The sequence below is a fragment of the Rhopalosiphum maidis genome, chromosome 1 (assembly GCF_003676215.2).
Source record: "Rhopalosiphum maidis isolate BTI-1 chromosome 1, ASM367621v3, whole genome shotgun sequence".
NCBI classification, from domain to species: Eukaryota; Metazoa; Arthropoda; class Insecta; order Hemiptera; family Aphididae; genus Rhopalosiphum; species Rhopalosiphum maidis.
In genome coordinates this window covers 60,543,416-60,565,794 of record NC_040877.1, presented here as the reverse complement: position 1 = coordinate 60,565,794, position 22,379 = coordinate 60,543,416, and the positions used below count along the sequence as shown (strand labels likewise).

At 30.3% G+C, this 22,379-nt stretch overlaps 1 protein-coding gene across 5 annotated transcripts in view; it reads right to left on the bottom strand.

Annotated features, from left to right (window-relative positions):
• The window catches only part of LOC113548213 (amyloid beta A4 precursor protein-binding family B member 1-interacting protein-like), a 40,379-nt gene extending 21,403 nt beyond the window's left edge, over nucleotides 1-18,976 (bottom strand). Inside the window, exons 1-2 of one of the 5 annotated variants that reach the window (XM_026948975.1) lie at nucleotides 8,429-8,571; nucleotides 7,680-7,738 (exon numbers count right to left, since the gene is read on the bottom strand). The gene's annotated coding sequence lies outside the window, so the exon portion shown is untranslated. Of the gene's footprint in view, nucleotides 1-2,049; nucleotides 2,200-7,679; nucleotides 7,739-8,428; nucleotides 8,579-18,615 lie in introns of those variants that run through there. The other 4 variants (XM_026948974.1, XM_026948973.1, XM_026948977.1 and 1 more) reach the window with 4 other exon arrangements.
• Nucleotides 18,977-22,379: the final 3,403 nt, after the last annotated feature.

The following is a 22,379-nucleotide window of genomic DNA, read 5'->3' as shown; positions in this document are numbered from 1 at the left end:
ACCGGTTATAAATCCGTTATGTATTGTACAGTGTTTATACTATAGCCACGAACTTCTATGTATACCATATAATTAATAACATTATCATTGTGGAAAAAAATCAACACGCGTGCACAATGAAGGGTTGGTGTCCAATTGTTCAAACGATTATTCTTTATTATTACTTTTTATTTTAAATCACCGTGAAAAAATAATTATTATTATTGTTTGCCAGGAACAGATATATCAAGAATATCTTTTTTTTTATCACGCATTATCACATTAAATAGTCTACGGCGTAACGATTAAAACAACAATTGCTTCCAGCGAACGCGCGCGGTTCAATGTTCAAATTATAAAACCTACAGCGCCACTCGTGTCCAAATCAACAACAAAAAACGGACCATTGTTACGTATAATGTGATATAAGTTATACTTATAACCAACGTAAAAAAATGTGTGTGCATACAGTCCTAAAAAAGGAATACCAACCAAATAATGAATAATATAGAACCCAAACGGTTTGCTTTTGAAAACGAACGATGCAGTGAATTTATGTTAAACATAAGTGTTTACCAAGGTACATTTAAATTATTTTGTACGCGCGATTAAATACGGTAGATGTATTCGTCGTTACAAAACATTGTTTGCGAAAACATCTATGTAGGTGATAATATGCATAATATCTTAGAATATTTATGGGCTGTAACGCCCATTCTAAAGCACGGTGTATATATATATATACATAGTGTATACAATATATACATTGTATACAGAGCATATTATTTTGAACAAATTAACTTTTCAACCGGTACACGTGTATGTTATCTAGAAAAAATAAACAACTTGCATATTATTAAAATTAAAACGTACAGTCGACTCAAAAAACGGTATTGTACACTTGCAGTGCGCGTGCTACTACTTATTAACTACAATATGCATGTCGCAAGTCTGTATATAATATTAATATATTCTTATAGGTTTTTCTTCACGCGTCAACGCTAACGTATCGTTTGCAGTCGAGACAGTACAATAATTATTATTTATTAATTGTTAGAAATTAAATTTATTATGGATTACACGTCTCTTATCATTAATGGCGCAATTTATGACTTACATCGAACGCACGGTGTTTATTACACCGACGCCTAAACAACGAGCGAAAGTCAAAAATTATACTATCTATGAAATTCGAATTAAATTTATTCGGCGGCTCACGTAATGACCTTGAGAAAATATGCATATTTGATATATATATGAGCGAGTCATAGGTTAAACAATTTTTTCCTAGAATTTCATTACAACGCATCCCCCTTCCACCATTTCTTCATATGAGCAACACCAATCATATAACACGATTATACTTTTAATTATGCATACATGTTCGCAATAAATGTTTTAACACATCCTACAAAAAAAAAAACAACAGAAAATGTAACAGCTAGAGTGATATTATTGAATACGTCTGAACTTTGAAGTATATAAAGCATATATATACCTATATATAATAAATACAATACTATACAGTCTTGAAAATCTCTAAATAAACCTTTAAAAAATAATTATTACAAAAAACTATAGGTATTATAATATTATCTGAATTTTTTATTATTGTGTAAGTATAATGAGTTAATCCAATATGATTAACAAATGTCAAAATAAAAATAATTATGTACTACGGTGATGGTGGACCGTAGAATCGATAAAATATGTACTGCTGAAAAAATATTACGCCACGGAAAATAGTACTAAAAGTGATGACAGCGCAATTGTCGATAAGACGATAACATTACGGAAGAGGAAAAATACATAAGCGAAGGTAACAAGAGAATAATTATTTTCCACAATGATAAATAAACAAGAGGAGATCCTACCTTGGTACTTTACAAAATAAAATATAAATACCTGTAACTATACTACAATACTAAATTTTAAATATAATTAAGAAATTATGTAAATATTTAAAAATGGTAAACCTACACAATTTCTAAAAATAAAATGTACTAAGTATTATTTTATACTATATAATATATTTTTTTAATGGTACATTAATAAAAAATACATAAATACCGTAAATATCTTATCTTCATAAAACATTATGTACCCAACGTATCAAAGAACAATAGAACTGATATACACGTTGAACGTTAGTACTTCATTTTTATATGAAATAATAAAACGCGAATACAGTTTTATACGAACCTAATAACTTTTATTAATTTAACTATCAAACACCAAAGTTACGTTATTTTCAAGCACTTATATTTTAAATTTAAATAAATAGGTAAGTAGGTAATAGGTAAAATCGAAATAAATTGTCTATATGATTTTATTAGAAAATGAACAGCTTAGTGCTGAATTAATAAAAACAGTTGAATATTTCAAGTATAAAAAGAGGTTGTCGTTTAAGTTTACCACTTATAAATGATGAGTAATATACGTAAAATATTTAATATTTAATCTTGAATGTTGAAACGGTAAACAAGATAAATTCTTCAACCATTATTGGTAGAATAAAGTTAAAAGTTTCTATTTGCTCTATTAGTAATTCTCAGTTGACAATACTATGACATTCGACAAACCTAATATACGTATAATAAGTGTTATTGACATAATTTATACAACATTACTGTAATATTTTATACATGTGGGTAATTTGATTTGTTTTAGTTAAATATACAGATTAATTTACATTTTACTATTTACTTATATAATATGCACTTTAAAATTATTTTATTTCAAAAACTATTTGATGATCGATTTATAATTGTACTTATTGCCACTAAAATAAAAAAAAATTATCATAACAATCTATGGATTTCACTTCCCACTTTGCCACATTATGCATTCAAATATTTAATTTTGAACAGATGGTAAATATTTTATTTTATTTTCATTTAAACATAAACTTTAATCGACATAAAAGTGGGAGTTTTTTATTCGACTAAAATGTACTAGTGTAAAAACGCCCACAAAGGTAATACGTGCGGTGTGGTTTCGTGACCCATAATTATGCTATTGATAATCTTTACAGTCCCTAAACGACAAGTATACTCATATAATGCATACACATACAGACATAGAGTGGTTTATTAAAATTGACTATAATATCCGGAGTGAAAATTGAAAAAAAAAATGAAATAGAGAGGATGTAGGATGTACGTGACCGCTGTAGAGTGTCCTTCTGTCTTTTGCCGGTTTCATGACAATTGCACATTAATTTTAATGAATATGATCATGCTCCAGCGTTTTGCCATTATTGTCTATTAAACTCTTGTCTGTCATACAGAATGATATATTATTACTACTTGCTAGTAAGTGCGTACAATAAAAAAAAAATATAAATATGTATTTTAAAACCAAATATACCTACCTACAGTATATTTTTACAAAGGAAATAATAATAAAAAATTCACAAGTATTCAGTTATTAACTTGTAATAAACATCATGCACAGCCTCGTATTTTATAGATAAGAATAATCTGAAAATAACACACAACTAGGTTATGGACATTGAAAAGGAAGTTGAAATAAAGTTTAAAAATTAATCAACACATTATCATACATGTCCAAAAACAAGCAGATGACAATTTATTAAACACTAAAGATAATTCTATTGTGGTTTTGGACATTTATTTAAACTTATAATAATTATAAATGAAAGCTACACAACGTAAAAAGTACTGAAGTACATTTTTATTAACTGTATTTTTGACGATGTACATTCTATAAATAAGAGCGTTGTAAAAATTCGTACATAATAATATATTGGATGTGCATTGATAAGACATCTAGATCGAACGGGTTGATCACATGTTATATTGTTAAATCAGATTTAGTTGGCGTGCGACACCTACGGTTTTGTTCTCATAGAAAGTGTGGCCAGTTTTTAGAGGCGTACTACCGTGACCAGTGGACCCAAAACCATGGGGAGTCCGTTCTTCTCGGTCGACCCGCAATTATACACGCCTCGGCGACCTCCCAGTAAGCGATAGCCGATAAGTTTATACGATGTGAACCACTGATCTGCAGCTGGTGTCACGAGTCCGGTCAAAAGTCTTCTTACATAATACGCAGCGATCAACATCACAAAAGAAGTAGTATTTTAATCCGAACCAATAGCTTTTGCTTTTAGTATACAAATGGTGGAGCTATGTTTCCACCATACGGACGACTGTGCGTTTAGGGCGATGGCAAACGACGAGGTTGACATGATTAAATTTAAATGTTTAAAATTATATTCCAGCAGTGTAAAAAAAAGGGAGAAAGCATTTATTTAAAAAAGTTTCATGTATATTAGTTTATTACGAAGGCTCATGTGCGTGATGTCTGCCATCGGTGCCCGATAATTCAAACAGGCGCTGTAGATTCGAGACGTGCGAGTGGCCTACTACGAACGGTTTGGGTGACAGGACGCGAAGGGCGGGGGAACGGATTCTGAACAACATATGGTGCACACACAGTGGTGTCCAAACGAATATGCACAGGGGTCAACAACATGCGAGTGCGAGTTGTAGGATTTCCCGAGTGCATTTTTAAATCAGACTGCTCACCTTGAAAACCCATTGCACTATATATGGAGAAGTCTAATTTGAAACAAAAGAGCATCAAGACATTTTAACCGATTATCTGTTAAGTGGTTGGTGATGGAAAAACAGCTTTGTATAATTTTTAAAAGAATCGATTCATTCGACAAGCCGCACGAGATTACATTCTTAAAATTCTTTCGATAATTCCAACATTACCAACAATCGACTGCCAATCGTTACTCGGGATCTCCCTGCATTTGTCGTGTAGAGTTTGAAAAAAAGGTAGCTTCCAACGCATGAGTAATTATTCGTTATAAAAAATGTGTATATCTATACGCGACGCGGATAGATATTATTATAAAAACATATAGATTTCGTCATTAATTTTTAATAAATATTAAAATAATTGATCAAAATACATAACCTACCTAGTTAAGAAAAATATGTAGAACATGATAGAATAAATTAGTAAAATAAAACACGGCGTGTACTGTGTTGTTAAGGTATCAAATTATTAAAGAAACTGGTTTACTTGATGATATTATATAGTTACTTTTTATTGATGGACTAATTATTATTATAAAATATCAAACTAATTATTATATTTAGCTAACGGTTATATTTGCGAAACGATAAGTTTAACACTTATTAACTGTGATTGTAAAGTAAAAAGGTGTCGACAGACATATTATATAAAACATATATTTTAGAGTTAAAATATGAAGTATAATATATGTCAACTAAAACAGTTGTTATTCAATTAAATATGATACATGAGTATAAATTTAAACAATGTTCACTATTGTAAATATTTTGATTTAGCTATAATCACTTAGTAATGTATTACATTTTTATTTTGTAAATAATATGAAAAAGTATAAAAAAAAATATTAAAAGATAATTAGTTTAAATAGGTTATTTTTTTTATACAGATCAAAATATATAATATTAAATGTCTAAGTTGATTTATTTTTCAGGACCAGGATTATCATCGTTGATTAACAATTGTATCTATATATAGGTACTATGATAATTTTTCATTTTATTCATGATTGTTTCCCACGCTCTTAAATACATGTTTGAATAAATTATGTAGACTTATGTAGATGATGAAAATAAAAAAGTTTTGAACTCATTGTTTAAATATATATATATATATTTTTAATTTTTTTCCTTGGGGTATATCGTCTGATATTGCCAATGTTGATCTGTATACAAAACAAGTCATGGAAGGCCAAAGCTCGTGAGTCACGTTTTGGACGGTTTATGAAAATGTTTTTAACCAATGTCTCCCTTCTCTAACTACATGAACAAGTTTAGCGACAAAATCCTTTTTTTTTTTTAAAGCTGTGAAAACTAATCATGTGGCATTATTTCAAATTCTCAACGAATGCAGTGCGAAAGTTCCATTGACCTTAATTAAATATCAGTCTATACATGAATGAATACATAAAAATACATGTTTGTTTACATATAAGCAAACACAATTGAAGTACAAAAACTTCTTATAAATTGACGGCATTGTTTCCGTATTTATTATACACAAATACACAATACAAAGAGGGGATAAAGAATAAACCAAAAAATATGATTAACTACTTACAATAACTTATTCATTAATAATAATTAAAAATACATCGTGATGTTATAAAAGTATAATTTCTCTATAAATATTAAATATGTGTGGTAGGTATATTCATGACAAAATATTTTTGTATAGAATATTAATATAGTTAAAATACATATTATTTTATTGTGTTTATATTTTTAGTACTTTAATGTTCTAGCAAAATATCTTTTCCGTAATTTTTTTATCAAGTTTAAAGTAATAGCCAATTTAAATACCAGACATAAGCAATTAAATGTTATTTGTTGTATTATTAATTACTTAATATTGTTTAAAATCAATCTTTCTACATTTCAAGGAAAAAAATCCAACAATAACGTTTGTTACTTAAAGTTTTTTAACTACACTGATACGTATATTATATTATATATTTACGGACAAAAACGCTAAGAAGGTATTATATAAATAATGATTAATAAATATAGTACAACGAACCTAACATTATTTATCATTTATTTTATAAGGAGAAATAGGACGTACAGAAATAGTAATTTATGCGTTTATGACTGAGTATTATTTAAAACGATTATGTTACTATATAAAATATGTTAGACTCCCTAATCAATTCTTCAATATAAACTATACTATTATATCATATCTTCGTAGGTATAGGTACACTGATGACGAAATAGTAGATAATCCAAATTATTTCAAAATAAATAGTTAAATCTTTGTAAGATAACATCACTTACTAGGTACTTATTTATTTAATTTTGTCAAAGTATAAATATCTTAATACCATCATAAACGTCTTTATTTATTAGTCTAGCTAAATAAATAAATTATTACGTCACATTATACAAATGTTTAAAAAAGGTAAAAAAAAAAAACAAAAACAAAATTTTCTGTGATTCTTCAATCTCGGAACATGATTATTATTTTGTTATAATAACAAAAACCATAATAATTATTTTATTTTGTTTTATGTAATAACTAATGAGCCATAATAATACTAATATTATTTCCGGAATAAAATATTAAACAATATGATGATGATAGCTTTTAAATTGTTAATTTAATTGAAAATTATTTTGAAATATTAATTTAATGCTTTTATAGAAATAAATTTTATATCTTACCTATTAGGTAATTTTTTTATCATTATAGAAATCAATCCTTAAGTATTAAAGTTAGGATTCGTACGGTATTAATGTAATTATCAAATGGAATGTTTTGACACACTTAAATGAACAATAACATTTAAATATAATATCTTAAGCCTCGTAATTTAATCCGAAAAGACTTAAATATAACTAAAGTATAAGTGACATTTTAGTCATTTTACCCTAAATGGCCTATGTTACGCAACATGAATCTACTTTAATCAGATTAATTTGCAAATACGGTGTAATGTATTAATATAATTTGTTTATAATTTATTTAAAATTACAAGTGTATAGCACGGTATAGCTAACACTAGGATGTTGGTATATTACACAACAAATAACATACCAATATTACAAATAGAATGATATAAACATTACAATTGAATGTTATATAATTTAAACTGTATTTATACATCGTTTACACACAGGTATACCTACCTTAAATATTATTTTGTTTTTTATTGATTAAATCGGCGGAAGAACTGGTCACTGGGTGTCTAAATAACATATTATAAATGATTGAAACTTAATGAATTGTTTATACGAAAAAATATAGATCGTGATTTAATTTTCTATTTATTAGATACCAAATATAAAATTAAATCACAATCTTTCAGTAAACAACTAAACTTTGTCATACACCAGTGACCAAAAGTTAAGTCGAAATTTAAATACTTAATTATTAATACAAATTAGAAAATATATATTTTTTTCTAAATTTATCATAATAAATTATAGGATGTTTATTAATTACAAAACTTTTCAAATTAGCTCGATGAAATTAATATTTTTATATCTAAAATAAATAAATAATACATAATAATATGATTCAGATTTCAACCATCCGGATTTGGTTTGTTTAAAAATGTACTTAAAAATAAACATGAGCATAAGTAAATAATTTTAAAATAAATAGATTAGCAAAATATCATGTTTAAATTGTTATCGTAAATCGTTCCACAAATAAAAAAAAGCAGAAAAATTAATTTCAGCAGTCATCGGCTAACAATACGAAGTAAACCAATAATAGATAACTTGGTTTACGAAAAAAATAGTCTTCGAATCTTTCTGCAAAAGTAGTTACAAATTTAGAATTTTAGTAATTTATTAAATAATGTAGTCTGATGTTTTACATATTGAGTTAATAACAAATCTTAATAAATAACAATTCAAAAAAGTACACTAACCTAAACTGTATTGCGAACAGAAAAACTGTAAGAATAATAATTTTGCAAACCACACAAACTACACGCACCGTTAGACACGACCGGGCAAAATGTGATAACGCACACACTACATGGACGACATATCGTGTCCGCGCGAACGTTAGCTTTGTACTGAACGGTCCGCTGAGCCGCGTCGTAGCTCGAACCGTAAAAACTCACACGCAAATTGTTGTATAATAATATAATATAAACGTGTCTCGAGTGGGACTTTATGATAGGAAAACGGTTGGGGGATATGCTAAAATCGCTATTATTATTATTACTATTATTATTATTATTATTATTATTATTATTATTATATTATTATTATTAATATTTTGTTAGTATTATTTTAGATAACCAATTGTAGGTACAATGCTATTTTGTTTTTATCAATTCGATTTGATTTAACGTTGAAAAAGTATTACAATTCATTATTTTATTCCATATGATAATGTACTACTATACTCCATTCTTCGCCAAAAAAAAATGTTCTCGACATTATAATGCATATCATGTATTTTAGCTAATGAATACAAAACACAAATGTTAATTGCGGTCATAAAAGGGTCTGATGATTAATTTTTCTTTAATTGGCTAGTTTTGTATATTATATTGGTAGATAGGTTACTGTCACAATTATTTTTACATTAGCCTCAACTACTATAATGTGCCGCGTGCGACTATGCGAAAATTCATCAACACGAATTTGTTCAAATTAAAAACGTAAAGCCTTATACACGCCTGCGACATAAAACTTTAAAAAAAAATATGGTTCATAAATGATTCTTGGATCAATATAGATTTAGTCCATAGGTAAAATTTTTTTAAAAACGTTGATGTAAAATTATATAATAATATTATGAAATCCGTATAGTAATGATAAAAAATACAAAATAATATGTTATAGGTAGTAAAAAATTGATTCGTTTAGATTGTATAATATAATGTATATAGCCAAAAAACATGTTTATTTAAATAACGATCATTATTTTTTTTTTTAGTTTAGTTTCATAGAATCGTTCTTAAACAATAGCTCCTAAACAATTTCTTGGGATTTGCTAAACTCATTATATAAACGTTTTACATTTGGAGTCGTTTGACGTCTTATAAACATTAATGTTCATATATTTTAATGGTCTATTAATACTATCTAAACCTATTACACTTTAAAATATTTTATATAAGTATACTTTTTGCTTTTAAATTTAAGTATAAAATACCAAAAAATATAACAATATAAACTTTTAGATAATTTTAAAAATGTCAAAATGGAGATCATTAAATATAATACTTCATGGTACCATCTATAATATACTGCAATAAAAATATTTTTGCAATCATATCATGTTTCAAATTATGTACCTTAAAGAAATTTATTATTATAATAGCCAAATTAAATGATACACAATATATCATGTAAATCGTGTGCGGTTAGAGTTAAAACTTAAAACAAACAAATATATTATTTTATAAAGTTAAAATAACATTAAATATACCCTTTCAAAAGGATTATTAATAACATCGATTTTATTTTTTTAATGCTAATAAATGTTAATTAATGAAAATACTAATGAATACCGAACAATTAATTAGAATCCAAATAAAATACTTTAGTTATTTTATTAATATTCAAAATTGATTTTATGAAAAACCTGTAGAAAATAAAGATCGAACCCAAACAAATGTCTACTCGGCCTTATTGTGAAGGATTTTTATTTTAATCTCTTAAATGTCAACTTAGCATTAAGAGCTAAATAGGTAGGTTAAACAAAGTAGTTTACTTGTTATAATATATAAGCATAAATGAGTATTACTACATTTTAATAATGCATTTCAAAAAATAGATAAAGTCACAAACTAGATATTTTTAAGAAATTATCATTGAACAATAATTTATCAAAATGTATAACTTATATAAACATTAAATATATTTTCAAAAAGTATTATTACTCATGTTGTTTTTCTTAAAAAAAATAAATATTCATACAACATGCTTTTGACTAAAGATTTTAACAGAATATGTATATTATATGTATCTAATATATTATACATCTATAATCAATTATATATCCTATATCTAATATATTATACGCGATTCAATACATAGATATTATTATATATTTTTATTTTGTATATATATTACCGAAATGGCGACGTCCTCAATAAAATATATAATGTAATGCCTAAAACAGATTAAGCAATGTCTTTATCGCTGAAATTGAAAATACCCAACGATAAACTGCAATATGATTAGTATCAATTGACGATTGCTCTGTGAACACGAATGTTATGATTCAGTACCTACCGTGACGGTCTAAAGTGTATATTAAAGTTGTTATTTTAAGTTGTGTAAAGTAAACAAAGAAATTGTATAATGCAGAATTTAAGATAATCTATGCAAATTTAAAGACAACTAATCCGTATTTAACTGACAAACAAATTAACAAGGAAGTGTTACAAATAAAAGAATCGACAACAAAAGAAAACAATTCATGGCTGATAAGAAGGTAAGAAAACGAACATAATATAATATTGATAATTGATATACTCGTATTATATTTTAAATGATATATTTAATGATTTAATATCTAAAGTTAATCCAATTTTGTATAATCGATCATTATAATACGGTTTACATGTGTACAATAGTTTTCTTATTTCAACATATTGACAAGTGACGATGGTATCAGTTGTAAAATGAAATTTAAAACAGAATCTAAAATACCTATATTTTATTCAGTTATGAATACGTACATATGTCACAATACATAAAATTATTATGTAAAATAAAATACCACAAAAACAATGTCTTATAAACAACTAAAACATAATGATTTACTTGTATAATATATCAATAATAATATATCTAATATTAATTAAACTTAAAATATAAAGGTGATTAGTTAAGTGGATATCAATTTGTATGTTGCATAACTGTAACAGTAAAAAATAAAAATATTTATGTATAATATTGTATTATTATATGATTTATATGTTTTTAAAACATGACAAAATATTAAAAAATATAAGTACCATTTACGTGATGACTAAATTATATAAATACTATTTGTAGCTGTTTATGATTGTATAGTACACCACATAATAACAATTTCTTTTAGTTATAAATTATAACTGATATATAATAGAATAAATTATATCTTCAGAAATAAACGTTTTACTGTTGATAAATAAACATTTCGAAGATTCAAAAAGTATCGCATGTAAAGTCACGCACGTGGCTAACATTATATTATCGGATGATAAATACTTAGGTAACGTATCTTAGTAAAAGAATAATAACAAATTCCTATGTAAGTAAAACGCAATAATATTATTTTGACTGCGCATATTGTTCTTAATATTTTTCGATAAAGTACAAAATTGATAATATTTAATCTCTCAGATGTCTTGACTTAGCAATTAGCAATTCTTTACTCACTTTACCGTTCCAGGAATGTTTACAAACGAAAATCACAAACTAATCGTAATTTTTAATAACTTGAAAAAGTGTAAACTGTTTCCAGTATCCCATTTCTAACTACAATTATTTTAGTTTTGGTCAGCATTTCAATATATTGGAACACAACACAAGACAAAGTGTACTCATCAAATAATTGTTTTCAACTTTTTTGTTGCATTTCCATTACTCATTACTCATATTTATAACATTTATAACATTATTATGTTTTAAGTAGGTATAATTAAATTAATTAATTATTCATTTATTTAATCGAATTATATTTGTCAGCATACGTAATCATTTCGCAAATATAAAGCTCTATTTTTAAATGTTTTGGCAACACTGAACATAACATAGGAGCAGCCGTGAATATACAAGATACAACGTTTCCGGTACGTCCCACGTTTCCTGCTAGCTACAACCCACTATATATCTTTCTTTCCCAAGACATCGGGGTTACTCTTCTAAATTTCAATAACCATTGTCAAAACCAGCCATGAAGTAAACTAAAAACCCTAAAAAACATACATAAAAAAAATAATTGTTCTTTTCATATTCCCTTTTGTATTTTAAACTACAATCGTCCAAGAGAAATATGGTTGATAAAAAAATAAATGTATACCTACAATTTTAGAAACTAAAATCTTACAAGTACTTTATAGTGAGGCCGAATAAATAAACTTTATAAAATCATTGATCATCGTTTTAATACGTCATCGTCGCCGAGTACATAATAATATTATCCTGTAGTAAACGTCAACCAGTACATTAATATACGTATTACATATCTACGTATAAACGCATTATTCTCCCATATCCACACTGATCGTTCAAATAATACAATGCTTCAGAGGAATTCAAACATCGTTAATACATTAAGTTTTACGAGTTATCAAACGCTCAATAGCCAAGTAAATAACGTAGCGTTTTAAATAAATAGTAATTGCTATTCGGTTGAATAACATTATATTATGCTTACGAACAATATAAAAATTAGGGTGAAATTGTTTACAAATATTCGAGCGAACGACGTAGACTATGGTTTAGAAGAGGGCAAGTTATACATATTTATGTGAGTTTATGTATTTTTTAAACACCTCTTCGAAACGTTAATGCTGTGTTCGTCTGGCGCCACAGAATCCCGAAACCGAGCCCATTGTGCCTCCGAACAAGTGACTATATTTTTTCCCCTTCCCACGCGAATACAATTACATTAAAAATCATAACGTAATGCTTATTTTTCGAAAATTTAAAACCAACACGTAGTTATGACGGATAGAACCCGCTGCAGAGGAATATATACGAGTAGTATAATACACCGTATAAATAACAGTAGATCCCAACTTGGGATAAAAGAAAAAATGTGCAGTATATTTTTAGAAATTCCTATACAGTATACGAAGGGTCAAAAACAATATTCTGAAGTTACAAAACATAAATAAATTGGCCATATACAGTTAATGGGGGACACAGCTAGGCAGTGCGCATATGAAGGCGATATTAATTATTATTTAGTCACATTTATTTAAATAATTGATGGATTACGAATGTAGTAAATGCAAAATAGATGGAAAAATAATTTTTAATAATCAATAAAGCGACGATATTACTTCTTGGAATTAGTAGATAATAATAAATTGGGATGATAAATTACATGATTAGTAAATAAATTAACTTGTCTGACTTTCGACATTTGTTATTAACAAATGCAACTAAAACGTGTATAAATAAATACAAACGCAATACAAATATACGTACGAAGCATACAAATATCAAACAAAATAATTAACATTAAGACTATTACTGTGCTCTCAAATCTTAATCAAAATGACAATTAAATAAATGATAATGGTATGAATGTTTTTTTTTTTAGTATGCTACCATATACGTAGACTTGATATTTCATTTATGTACTATGAATTTCCCCAGACAAAGTGCACTCAATAAAAACAGAGGAAACACATAGTTACTGTAATTTGATATAATGTAAAATGTATTTATTTTATTTAATCAAATAATCAATAAGGAAAAACAAATGTCGGTAAATAATATATATATATATTTTTCATCATATAACATAATGTATATAGATAAGGTATATAACTATTTCCTGAATTTTAAATTATAAAACAAATATAGAATCAACTTGCTGTGCGACTTAAATATATATCAGCTATACAACACAAACAAAATATATATTATTTTTTTTTTTTAATGATCTATTTCAGACTATACGTAAATTACGAGGTAAATAATATTTGTAAATACTTATAAAAATATGTAGATCTCGCTATGGTATTTTGATAAATTTTGGATTATAATTTTCTTAAAACGTGAAGAAATATTTAAAAGCTATCCCACAGTAATGTATTATTTTTAAATTTCGGGGACTGTAGAAAATATATTATCAATCCACTTAAAAATAATTAAAATGTTGCGATGTACCCTTAGTTTCATACATTATATGTACATGGACGACCACCAAATGTTTCCGGACACTTGAAAATAAACAAATAATTTATAATGCACATGGAAGCCTGTCGTGTAAAATTAAACTAATGTTTCTTTTATTTTTATATACTTATATAAATAATTTATTTTAAAATACACGAAACAATTTTGTTTACAAGCATAAGACAATGGCAATGGCGTTAAAATCTTCAAGATTCATGTTAATTATAAAGCGCATTAAATTTATAGTCAATTTTAATTTTATAAACCATATAATATTTTGTAGACATTTAATTAAACAATTAATGTATATAATATTTTACTTTCAAACATAATATTTCGAAAATGTACTTTAGATTAAAAAATAAATTTTAATGGCATCCCTTAAGCCCTGAGCACCAACGTAATTTAAAATTTCCTGAACTCTGTCAGTAGGAAAGTACGCGTGCTCCATAGTCAATATAAGTTCGATTTAGACATAAAATCAATAACAATTAATAATATCAAAAAGCACTTCAGTTGGTAAAATAAACTATACATAAGTGACTAACATGGCGTCGTATTTATCTATGGTTATGTTACATCGTTATAACACTTAAGAAAAATTATTTTTCTACATGGTATAAGTTGATGCCAGTTTTTATTCGATAATATTTTTGAACATTATATTACATTTAGGGAACAAAATGAATTATAAAAATAGGCATTTTATCTTCGTAATAAATTTCAAACTGGAATAAGTATAGTTTTTAAATCTTCTAAGACATTTGCGTCCTGACTCGAAAGAACATTAAAATTACCATCTCATAACAAAAGTTTTTAGAAAGCGTTGATGTGACATATTCTTCAAATAATTACCGAAAAGGTTACAAGTTTACAACCTTGAACGAAATTATTATTATTTATGATTTGCAGTAAAAACAGTTCACGAAAGTACCTTCCCTGCTTAGAAATCGCAATAATTTATTGAAGTGAGTGTAACGAATTATAACGTTAAGTGTAATTTATAATAATCGCATTTAATGTTTTAGACAATTTAGTTTAAAAAATGTGTAATCCGGAAAATATAGGTAAAGGTGTTCACTGCAGTTCATATAGGACGGCATACCCCGTACAGTTTCATTTTTATAGACACGATGGAAATATAACTACCGTTTAAATTTGTTCGCGAAATTCTTTAGCAACTACTTTAAAATTTTAAAGCATCATTCTGTAATTGATGCGGCATCGCATTGCGTACGGTTGTTGTTCATTATATTATTAACAGTGCGGAAAAAAACTGTTGTAATTCGATAACCATCGGCATTATTATTATATGTACGCCAAAGTAATGACAACTAGGCGAGAAACTGTCATTTATTTATGTCGAAGTATATACATAATATAGCAACAATGACGTCTTCGGCACAACAATATAATGCATAATACATATTTGACACAATTACTGTCGCTCGGGGGCTCTGGGCGAAATGACGCGACGCCAACAATTACGCGTCCTAGCAATTAAATAATTACCGACGACTGTGCCCCCCCCCCGTCCACTCGGCGTCATCTCGTTCCCCTATACGGCGGGGCGAGGGGTGGGTAACAGATACGTGGCGCGCTAAGCGTGTCTGAGTGATGATCGATGTGAATAATTCACGAGATCAGCATCCGCTTTTGGTCGCACGTTGCACGCGTCTGTCCGGATTTTTGAATTTTTGGACCGAGTTCAACTCATTGTCCCCAAGAAGAATAAGAGGCTTACACTTCGCTGGCGAACAGTGAATTCTAATTTCGGGGCCACCATATTACTATTACTACTTACAACTATTACTTTTACTACTACTACTACTACTACTACTACTACGTCCGACGACTTGTTTATTGTCCATTAAAAATAACCGTGACAGTCACATTCTGGTGACGCGCGATAACGGTTCGTTTATACTGATATATTATATTATGTCGGGGCCATCGTCGGCAACCGACCCGGTGAACGATGATCCGTCAAATTGTGAGAATAACTGATAATAATTTGATTTGTTTTTCAAGAATTATAGACAATCTGATAGTATTATTCTATTTACGACGAGCGCAAACGATGAAAAGTGATAAGTGAAACGTCAGTATTGAGTATATTTTACTACATTTAGCATCGTAATATTGTAGCCGACAACCGGAATAATATTGGGGGGATACTCGTATTAACAAATAGGGTGCAGAGTCGATGGGGATGACCACCACTCAAAGCACGCCATTGACGGACGACCGCGCATAATATTATGGGCGGAAGACTGTCGTGGTCGTTAACGTTGACTTGTAACATCATCATGAACTACACCATGTCCGATAACAATATTATATAGTGGTGTTTAATAGACAATAATATTATTATTATTATTATTATTATTTTAACGACCTCGGACGCCCTCGCCCCCCTCCCCAAAGCGGTCAAACCCCGTCCTCACAAATCTCCTCGGCCCTTTTTCGATCACACGCTGTTATCGCCGTCACGTTCCCGACGATAATACTATATTGTAAGGGAAAACGGCGCGCCGTCTCCGGACGTCGTGCGGCCGTTGTTGTCGCCGCGGCTATTATTATATCTTCGACGACGGCGACGACTATCCGACCATATCGCGTGAACACGATCTAAGGCCGTCCGGAGAGCGAGCAGCAAATGCTGCGCGAAACCAGTTTCGGTCGGTATCCCGAGATGTACCCAGAACGTCGCGCCACGACTACCTGACCCCTTGACGTCGCCGACGACACGTTTCGAGTTTTCAATAATAATGAAAATAATTCGTCCCGGGCGGCGCGGACACATCGCGTCCCTTACCCCCACCCCCTCCCCCCCCGACGCGACTTCGACGAAACCAACAGGCTGTTCCACACACGGTTCGCCCGCCGACAAGGGTCTGGAAACCCGGCGACGACACCGCCGCGCCGTCGCCGATTGCGGGGGCACATGTGTGCGACGACCGCGGTAGCCGTGACTGGTGACGACGCGGCGACGGTCGTGTACCCGCACACCGCCAGTCCCGGCCCGCTGACGGTGCGGCGGAGAGAACCCGCCGGTCTTTGTCGTGAACACGTTGACGATGTTGATAATGGTGGAATAGCCGCGGAACCGAATAACGTGTACGACGCGGTGGTATTATTATTACCATCACCACCATGACGTACACACACGGCCGAATACTCGGAAACATCGTTAAATCGGGGCCGCGGCTAAACGGTTTAAATACGTTCGTTGACGCACTCGCTGGAGGAAAATAGCTGTTGGACATTCAAAACGTTCACGTTCGGTTGCTCGCGACGTTTCGTTTGTTTTCGATTACGAGTTTACGAGAACGGCGCTGCTCTATCCGTAAAAACGCATCGATGATCGATCACACTCGTTTTCTTGAATAATAGTTGGGTGTATCATTTAAAAAGGCCGGAGACAAAAATCCCGTGCTATCCCCTCCCCGACGTGCTGCTCGTGGTGCTTCGTACAGGATGTTTTTACAGACCAAATATTATTTTATACACTTGCCTCGCCGCTACTATGAGAAAAAATTCGACTATTGATCATTGATGATTATTGACCGGTCCGTGTCACATTATTGTATATTATTATTTTAATTGTATACTAATTTATCGTCGTCCGACGAGCCACGAGCACACGGTCATCAGATTCCTCATCGTTGTCAGCGCGCGCACAATAAATCACGGGCGTTTTATTTTTTTTTTTTTACTAACCGATCGGGCACCGCGTGCTGAGCTATATAAATATCGAAATCGAGTTAGTCACGGGGGTGGGACGAACAAAAACTCAAAAAAGGGGCCATATACAGATACACGTTGGTACATTTCGGCGAATCCTATTCGTATTTTTAACCACGCGCCGAAAGCGTCGTGCGACAAATATTATGGCCGCATTAGTGAAACAAAGTCTAAAACCAAAATCTATTTCTCGTATTGTGCAGTTGTTAGACAGCACCAAGAGACGTGTGCGCGCGGGGCTTCACATTTTCAGTTAAACACATATCACGAGTTCAAATTCGCTATTAATTATAATATAATACACATATAAGCGGCGCGACTAATAATTATACGCCTTCGTAGTGGTGCTCGCCTAATAATTCATTACGGGTAATAATACCCACCAAAAATAGGCTCCGACTAAAACTAATACACAACGCAATACGCATATATACATAGTGTACCTATAGGTACAACATTGATTGTAATTTATAATAATAACAACATTAATAATAACGGGTCTTACCTGGCGATCGGAGACGCCTCTTCGTCTTCGTACACGATGTCCGCCGCCGATGCCGAAGCAATGATAATGGATAATAACACGCGACGGAACCGAAATAAAATATCGAAACGATAAAACGTTACGGACTGCGTGAACAGAAACGCCTAACAGTCGTCGGACTGATACGCATCGGAACGACGATTCACGAACGTCGACGACATTTGACGGCAAAATTTGGAATGCGCCGAATTACGCGGGACTTTTCGAACACGTTTTGGCGACTACTACCCGGTCAGTGCGAGGAAAACGGTGACGCAATAAAATATTATAATACGATTTTATGGCGTGCGACTATGGCCTATGGGGCGCTGTGAAAAAAAAAAAAAAACGATGATAATAACATCAACAACAATAATATCAACAACAACAACAACCGTGTCGGTGTGATAACGCCGGACCGATCACTGGCGCTGCAACGCTCATATAGCACCACCGACCGGGGCACGGTCGCAGACGATAAATGACATTACACAGGATGAGTCAACGAACGCGCTACGCCGCATGATTGCCGTGGAGCGCGGCGGCCGATTACATCCGACAGGGCACGGCGACGCGGACGTCCGCCGTCGCGCACGTTAACGCAATAATCGACCGGGTAGGGGTGGAGCGCCACCTATCCGCGGACGTCCGCAACTACAACACGACAGCCGTGCGTCGACCGTCCGGCGGCCAGACGGACCGATGAGTCAGCCGCGGTAGCGACCGGGAGACCTCTCGTCGTCGCGGTCCGTCGACCGTGCGACAGGCCGTCCGTATAATGTATAATATGACGTAATGACGCATTCTCGACGACACGCTCATGACGTCAGTATTTGGTGGAGGGGGTGGGCAAGGGTAAGAGATCTCCGGTCGAAGCATATACGAAAATTCAATACGGTTTTCCGGACTAAATTTTCATAAAAAACCGCGTGATGACTCACCAGTTCGCATTTTCTCCTGTAGGTACCAATGAATCATTGGCAATGGTTTTACTCAAAATATTATGTGTTTTGTAATCTTATGGAATACTGAAAAACCATATAGATATAGTGAATGACTCAAAAATAGTTTAATTTTATGGTAGAATATATTATTATATAGGTGTATAAAACGAATCTAGGACGTATAATATTTCGGATAAAACCAAAGAACCTATTTTTCAACCTATTATTACGTGTAAAATATGTAATATTTATTGACTCTGGGGAGAACGTCTCAGTCCAGTGGGGAAACGTCCAGTAGGTACCGTTAAAATTCACGAAGGGAAAACGTCCAAATACCGTATAAAACAGTGGTTGAATTGGAAAAAAAATATAAAGATGGACTTTAAATGTAGTTTAATAATTAGCATTCCAACGCGGGGGACGCTATAGTATGGAGAAAAATGAAGAGTAGCTCCGTCCCCCCAATGGCTTTAAAACCTAAGACATACACTACATCTATGCAAGGTATTAAAGCAATACAACTGTAGTTTTTGACATTTTAATAAAAAATAATGTTAATAATTTCATAAATAAAAAACGAGATCTTACCAAACTATTTCACATTAAAAAGAAAACCGGCACAAATAAAACAATCTAAAGTGTAAGATATAATTAATTCAATTGGTTTCAAGCCTTCAAGGTAATATATTGTTTATCTATGAAATACAGATTATATATCAGTTTTTATCAATATTGTTATTTAATTTATTGCATTGTAATAATTGGTATTTATCAGAAGAAATTTCCTTAGGAGCTTTTTTAAATTAAGGTATAAACTATAAACTGTTTAAAATACTTTATGTCTCGTGAATTGATCTTCACTCTCCAGTGTTTCAGTATTTCAGGTCTTAGCAGGGTCGTATCTAGGACTAGGGGCTCCACGACTTGGGGGGGACGCTAAGTCGTGGATGGTGACATTTTTTTTCTTGTAGATACTTTATAATATAAATACTATCTGCAAATTGAATTTACCATCTACGAGAATTTATATAATTGAACTTAAATATTAGTAATGAATAATGTTAATTATTATAAATTAGTTCGCTGTTGTAAATATATATTATGATACGAGCAATGTGGAATACCGGGCAATATAAATCACGAATTTTTTTTGGACCAACTAATACTATTTTTTATTATTATTATGAATTATAATTATTACCTATTTATAGTATTGATTTTTTTTTTAAACAATGATTATTAATTTTATTTTATCATAATATTACAAATATTTTTAATTTAATCCATTATAAATTTTTGTATAACAATAAAATTGGTAAATTAATAAGGAGTGGGACTCTCAGTTCTTATTGAATAAATGATGTTTCAAGGAGTGGGGGCGTTTGTTTTTTATTAGCCTAGGGGCGCCTTTTAAGTAAATCCGGCCCTGGGTCTTAGCATAATTTGGAATATATTATACAATTGACATTTTTTTAACTACAATAAAAATAATTGCCAACTGTATTACGATATAGTAGGTGGCAGGTGTATGTATAATGTATATGTTATTATTTATTATTTAATATACAGAAAAAAATTGTCTTTTTTAACTGTGATTTTTTTCCTTTTACTCTGAATCAGTTGAATACAAATAATACAATAATTGTATAATATAATATTATTTGCAATGAATGCAGTTTTTCGAATATTTTCGTTGAAATACCGTTTAGATATTAAAGTCGCTTGCGCCGTTTTATCGCTGTTGTGGCAATATGTGATACATTCACTTGAAATAAATTAACTGATTCCCTCTGTACTCTTCGAAAACATATCAATTCGACGGCACTGTTCTTTGTTTTTTGCAATGCTCGATTTTCGTATAATATCTAGGTTGGAATACATTATATTATAATTATGTCATAAAAACTCGTACCTATGTATAGTCTAATATTAAATTATACTTGCATACTGAATATGTGTCTATTTTATCAAGTCGTCGATGTTGCATGAAAATATATCATTGTCAGCTATCGTTAAACTGTATCTGTCATTCTTATAGAGCATAGTATAATTTTACAACATTCATTATAAATTCAAATCGGTAAAATAACAAAAATATGTTTATTGATTAAGAGGTGTCTGGTTTTTATGACATATTTTATGTTTTTTTTTATCATTTCTTCAAAAACACTGTTATGTACAGACCTTAAGTATTAGATATAAGATATTATTTATTATATACAAAAGTCATCAAAATATTTTATTATTACTATAATTTAAGATTTTGTATTTATTTATTTAATACATTTTTGGTTTTAGTTTTGGCCATCAATGTCCATTTTATAGCCATTGCGATCAATAAATTACAAAGTACCTTTAGCTATTTAGTGACCATTTCAATTTCCATGCCACAAATGGTATAAATTATAAAATAAAAGTTTATTAAGATTCACACGCACATTCGTACAGTGTCAAACAACATACATTTTACCAGTATTATTATATTTTACTATATGAGAATGACGAACTTTTACCCACAATGATAATAATATTTTTAAGTAAGTATATAATTGCATTAGTTTACATACTTAAGAATTATCTATAGCTGTACCATATATTAATATAATATATTTCAAATAAAACACTAATCTATATAATGATAAAACTGTAAAAGTATACAACAAGTGGTTTATTTAATTGTTTATTTTTTATATAAACTTTATTTTAAGTGCATTATATTATATATTTTATATTTTATATTACACACTTATTTTACAACGTAAGTAAGTAATGCCCAATTTAATGAAAAAGTTATTGTTCTTT